The sequence below is a fragment of the Rhinolophus hipposideros genome (genome assembly GCF_964194185.1).
Source record: "Rhinolophus hipposideros genome assembly, chromosome: 15".
NCBI lineage: Eukaryota > Metazoa > Chordata > Mammalia > Chiroptera > Rhinolophidae > Rhinolophus > Rhinolophus hipposideros.
In genome coordinates, this window is record NC_138061.1 from 24,540,641 (window position 1) to 24,547,435 (window position 6,795).

Genomic DNA, 6,795 nt, shown 5'->3' on the forward strand with positions numbered 1-6,795 from the left:
ATTTGTGCAAGTGCACTCTACGGTGTTTGCACAGTGATGAACTCACGTAACAATGCAGTTCTCTGGATGTGTCCCTGGTAAGTGGTGCATGATTGTGTGTGTCAGATGTGGAATCAATAGAATACTGGTTTCCCATAAGCAGCCACCAAACAACTTGTTAATCAAAACAACCTGTTGATAAGACAAAGCAGAGTGTATTCTTATTACAGTCAGAGAAATCAATACCTTGACATTATGTTGACATTTTTACTATGAAGTTGTTTAAATTCATAGTACCAAATACATTCTTATAATTTATGGTTATTATTATACACAATTTTGTGAATAGGAAACATGAAAATGGTCAAATTAGTAGGCCTAAGGAACTTTGCTGAACATTACCTAGACTGTAAAATATGCATTTCTCTGTGTCTCTACATATAGCCACCCATGTATGTAGAAATTTTGGGAGACTGATTTTATTAGCACTTAGCGAACATATTTGAGAGGGATTACCAAGTGGTATTTGCAAAAATAGTTTGAAGAGGCCCATATTTTATTTAAAGAAAAAAATCTATAATTTCAATCATATAACTTCAAATTTAAATTATTTTACTGTGGACGTTGCACGCATAGAGCAGCAAATAGTGCTGGGCATATGGATACGGGCTAAGTGAATAAAATGTGCTATTCTCATAACCATGACTTTTGACATGAGACACAACTGTTTCCCTTTGACCAATAAAGAAGGGAAGGGTCTTTTTGGCATCTTGTGAGCGGATCCTTGTGAAATGGGTTGTAAAATCTCCAAATAGAATTGTATATTTATAGGTGCCCTATCTTCACATTCTAATTGACTTTTGAGCAAATTCACGGTATAAAGTTCATTCTGTAAGACAAATGTCTGAAGTTGGCTGAACTCTGACCAGCTTAATTAAGCTGTAAGTTTAGAGGCATTTGAATTCAGTCAAACCATGTGACTTACCAGTGAGACTTTTTTTAAAGATAGAATTTCCCTTCCAACTATCATACTGTACATACAGAGATTTGGAAGTTTCTTAAACCTACTAAGGAACGTTGCTACCAAACTTCTTCTTAGCAGTTGCTGGAAGGGAAACTAACTCATTCCCCAATTACATTAGGAACCTTGTAAAAGGCAAACCCAACTTAGATGGGCTTGAATGAAAACATATATTGATTCAGTTTTCAGGACTGATTTATTCCAATGGCTGTGCTCCATTTCCCTCTTATTCTTTTGGCTTTGCTCTCATTTGAAATCAGTTTTACTCTCAAACAGGTGGTCAGATGGCTGCAGCAGTTTCAAGACTCATATTCACACATCATAACATAGAGCAAAGAGAGAAAGGATCATTTTCAGAAGGTCTAGAAATAGAAGCCACCAGCAAATTTCTCCTGGCATTTTAACGGCCCCAATTCCTCCATCAATTCCTGACAAGGAGAATAAGTTTACCCTTAGATTAATCAGGCCCATCCCTGAAACTGTGGGTGAGGTCAACCTTCCCTAAAGCACAAAGGCTACAATAAAGGAAAAGTGATTTCTACAACAAAATTAGACTTGGGAGAAGAAGAGAGATGAAGTTTGGGCAGAAAACCAATGATGTCCATTAGGAATAAAGTCTTAGTTTTGTTCCAGTCCAGATTCAGGGTAATATGGGAAACAATGTTTATATTTACTGCCTTATTGTAAAAAGGCTTGGAAGTGGCTGACCAAAATACAAAAATATAACACGATAAAGCACGAATGAAGGAAAAAAACGATAGAAAAAGATGATGAAACAAAATTCATTCAATATGGTCTTGTCCACCTGCTACATGGGGTATGCAAATCTGACTTTTGAGTTTCCTAGCTGTCAATGAAAGGAGGAAAACTTAACCAGTAACTGCATCAGAAAGCATTTTTCAGGAGCAGCTGCAGAAAGGAAAAGAGGTAGGCAGACAAAAAGTCTTATGACAATGACATAATTCCACATACCTAAAACGTCACGTCGATGTCTGAGTGGACAGTGGTCCCGGGGGTAAGGTGTCTGACTCAGGGAGCTGGAAGATGCATGGAGCTGGAGGCAGAGCAGACATGCTTTATTTACAGGCTTCCTGGGATACAGCCAGGAGTTCCCACTGCTGCACGCAGCTGGACTTTTTCAGATTACAACCTGTAGCCAGCAGCAGCCTCATAACTCACAGCAGTGTGCTGCACGGCGCCCACAGCAGCCCAGCTCAGTGGTCACCCTTGGGCACGGGCCCCAGAGCCCCATGTCTCAACAGCCCTGTACAATACAGCCCACTGTCCCTGCCATGTCAGCTCCCCCCATACCCTAAAATGGCAGGACCCTTTTATGCCATACAGAGACAACAGTGGCACACAGCCAAGGTGCTTACATAAACGTATACACAAACATCTTCAGGATGGACGGCGCTTACGTCTTATCGGACCAGTGGGTCCCACCAGTCAAGGTCACCAGCTGGCGGGGGGTGGGGGTGGGAAGCCTGATTAACTCTATTTCCCCCCATTAAATATAAACAAATCAATTATTTAGAAGACCAGCTACTCCTCAAATACTTAAGAAAAAATGTCTCCTCTAGGGCCTCAATAACACACTTATATAAATGTTTTATACAACTGTTTTCTCTTATATCTCCAGTATCGACCAATGACACAATGCCAATGTGGTTTGATTTTTAAAAAGTTCTATGAGGGACCAGAGCAATGCAATCCAAACATACAACTATTTGTGATTTTCCCAAGCATCTATACAGGAATGTATGGAATGAGTATTCTTCAGATGTCCTAGTCACAACTCTTGGTTGCAGGGAACAGAAATCCGCTCAAACTAGTGTAGTCAGTTTATTGAAAGATGTAAACTAGATAGAAAATAATATTTAGCTTCCACCATTGTCTTCAACCACATTCCAGCAAACCCTCCCTGTCCTTAACCACATCATAGGCAAATCCTGTTAGCTTTTTGTCTCTTGCAGGTATTAAAAGATCCAGGTTAATGTAATCTAATTTAAAACACTGTCACATTCATTGGGAAAAAAAAACAGCTTTATTGAGATATGAATTCCATACAATTCACCCACCTAAAGTGTACAGTTCAATGGTTTTTTAGCATATTCATAGAGTTGTGCAATTTTGGAACATTTTTATCACCAAAAAACAAACTCACATCCAATTTAAAGCCCCTCCCCTTTCTTAGCTCAGGGACCGGCTACTGCAGGGAAGAACAGTGTCATTCCTTTTATCATTTTCTTTGGTATTCAACTTCTCCCCCCTAATTCCAGGATAAGGGCAGGGAAGTAAGGACGAAGAAAAGAGGAAAAGGTAATTTCACTGAGCTGGTCAGATGACCAAATTTTCCCAGTTTACCTGGCTCTGAGGAGTTTCCCAGGATATGAAACTTTCAATGCTGAAATCAGGCAAGTTCTAAACAATCTGGGATGGTTGGTCACCCTGTGAGCTGGTGCTGGGTTGTCTTTTCATCTTCTTGATGGTATTCTTTGGAGCGCCAGTTTTCAATTTTAATCAAGTCCAATTTACTTTTGTTTTGTTACTGTGCTTTTGGTGTCATATCTAAGGCTTTACTTAACCCAAGGTCACAGATTTACTCCTGTTTTCTTCCAAGAGTTTTATTTCTTTTATTTAGGTCTATGATCCATTTGAGTTAATTTTTGTATGTGATGTAAGATAAGGTCCAACTTCATCTTTTTATCCAGTTGTCGCAGCACCATTTGTTAATACTACCATTCTTTCCCCAGTGAACTGTCGTGGCACCCTTGTCAAGAATCAATTGACTACAGTATGAGTTTTTTTCTGGACTCTCAACTCTATTGCATTGAGCCATATATTAATCTTTATGCTAGCACCACACTGTCTTACTAGCTTTGTAATAAGTTTTGAAATCAGGAGTCCTTCAACTTGGTTCTTTTTCAAGATTGTTTGGCTATTCTGTGTCCCTTATATTTCCAGAAGAATTTTAGGATCAGCTTGTCAATTTCTGTTTAAAAGGGCAGTTAGGATTTTGGTAGGGATTGCATTGAATCAATGGGGAGTATTGCTATCTTAATATTGTCTTCCAATCTACAAACGGGATATTTATTTATTGTTAGGTCTTTTAAAATTTCTTTAAACAATGCTTTGTGGTTTTCGGTGTACGGTCTTGCATTTCTTTGGTTAAACTTATTCCTAAGTATTTCATCCTTTTGATGCTAATATAAATGCAATGTTTCTTAATTGCATTTTAGGATTGTTAATTGCTAGCATTTAACAATTCAACTGATTTTTTTGTATATTGATTTTATATGTTATAACCTGGCTGAACTCATTTTTGTATCTATTTCTTAGAATTTTCTATAAAGATCATGTCACCTGCAAATAGAGAGCATTTTATTTCTTCCTCTGGATGTTTTTTATTTCCTATAGCACTGGCTAGGACCTCCAGTACAATGTTGAATAGAAGTGTAAGAGTGGACATCATGTCTTGTGTCTAATCTTAGGGAGAAAGTATTAAGTATGATGTCAGCTGTGTGGGGTTTTTTGTTTTTTTGTTGGATACTCTTTATCAGACTAAGGAAGTTCGAAGTTTGTTGAGTGCTTTTATTATGAAAGGGTGATGGATTCTGTCAAATGCCTTTTGTGTGTTAAGATGATCATTTGATTTTTGTACTTTATCAACATGGCATGCTGCATTGATTACTGGATGTTAAACCAGCTTTGCATTCTTAGTATGAATCCAACTTGGTCATGTGTAATCTTTTTTGTGTTGTTGGATTCAGTTGACAAAGTGAAGAGTGGGTCTGGAGGGGTAAACAAAAGATATTTAGCATAATTATCAAAAAGGGTGATCTTTTTCCACTACCACAGTAATTGATACAATGAGTATACAATTTCATGGGTGTAATAAGAAATATATAATAAGAAATATATAAAAATGAAGAAATGGTCCCCAGCCTCAAAATACTTATGGTATTATTGAGAAGAAACTTATACATGAAATAATCAGTAAATATTTTAAAGCAGGACTAAAGTGTAGAAAAATAAAAACAAGGTAGGAATTATCTTATATTTCTTTTACATTTATATAGTGGAGGGCAAAAAGTGTTGGCTTTAATACTCAGTGCCGGGCTTCCTGGAAGGGCTTTCAAACTACCAAAGACAGGTACTAGAAAGCTAACCTAGAAGAAAAGAATTAACACTTAATGGGTACTTACTATGTACTTGGTAGTATACTGTATCATTTAGTCAGAAACCATGGTTTATTATTCCTAATTTACAAATGAGGAAATTAAAGTTCAAAAACTTAAAGTTAACTTTCTCATGCTTACACTGGTAGCCAGGATATGACAGGTGTATCTGATTTGCCCAGGGGTACTCCTCTCTATACCACAGCCACATACCAAAAGCATCTCAAAGCAGAAGATTGGAATGTAGTAGCCTAGGATTTGAGTCTCATAAACAACGTTAACTTGTTAAATTTTGAGCAATTCACACCACTTCTCAGATCCCTAGGCTAAACTATTTAAATATAGATAATAAAATAGAGATGGCCTACTCTTGTCTCTACAAAATCATATAGTGAAGTCGAAGCATGGGAGGGGGTTAGACCAAAATGCTAAATACGATTATGTGTGCATGTGTGATACTTATGTATCTGCGTCTGTATTCCAAAGCCAATCATGAAAACTATTTTTTGAAATATTAACTACTTTTAGTAATAGTGTGAATAAGCAAGAAAAGAAATCACTGAGGTTATTGTTGGTTTTTAAATAGTTTGCCTCTCGGGGCAGCTGGATGGCTCAGTTGAGCCAGTTGAGCCATAGAGTGTGAGCGCTCAACAAGGTTGCTGGTTCAATAACCTCATGGGATGGTGGGCTGCGCCCCCTGCAACTAAAGATTGAAAACAGTGACTGGACTTGGAGCTGAGCTGTGCCCTCCCACAACTAGATTGAAGGACAATGACTTGGAGCTGATGGACCCTGGAGAAACACACTGTTCCCCAACATTCTCCAATAAAATTTTTTTTAAAAGTTTGCCTTTCACTTTTTATAAACTACTTAGCAAACATTCTACATTGAAACTGTACCTGGAAAAGTGAGGAAAGAAACAAAGATTTAAAGGTGAGGGAAGGGACACATTTAAATAAAGGCAAGGCTCTTAGTATATACATTCATTAGTACCCAAATCTGTGCATGCTATTCAGAGGCTCCATTACTAGCTTCCTGACCAAGGGTAAACTCTTTAGATTATGCTTCAGTTACTCTCCTAAAATAGAAAAAACAGTTCTAGTACCAGTGTGCTGTTAGTATAAAATGATATTATAAATATGAAAGTGACAGATAAAGCTAGTGATGAACTTCACCATTTGAGACCTGCTCATAGGAAAAGCGTCTTTCATCACTAGAATCCATTCTTCCTATCTATAGCCTCAGATGAAAGAAATAGCTATTCTGATTAACTTCCATAACCTCCACAATTCTTACTATAGAGGTATTTGTAAATTTTCAGATGAACCTTATGGTCAAGCCATTTCTCTACCTGGGAACATAGGTAGAGAAAACTCGGTAAACACCAGAGATAACTTCCGCCTTTATTAAGGCTGGGCACTTTTACATTCTGCTTTCCGAGTCTGGGAATTTTTATGCTGTACCATTTTACTTTGTCTCCTTAGCATCTTGCCCAAGGCAACATACCCAATGAATACACAATAAAAAGAGAAAATGAAGGAAAAAACAAAACAAAAATCTTCCCTTTCATATTCAGCTAGACTGTATTCAGGGTAAAAATAAGAGACTGTATCATAA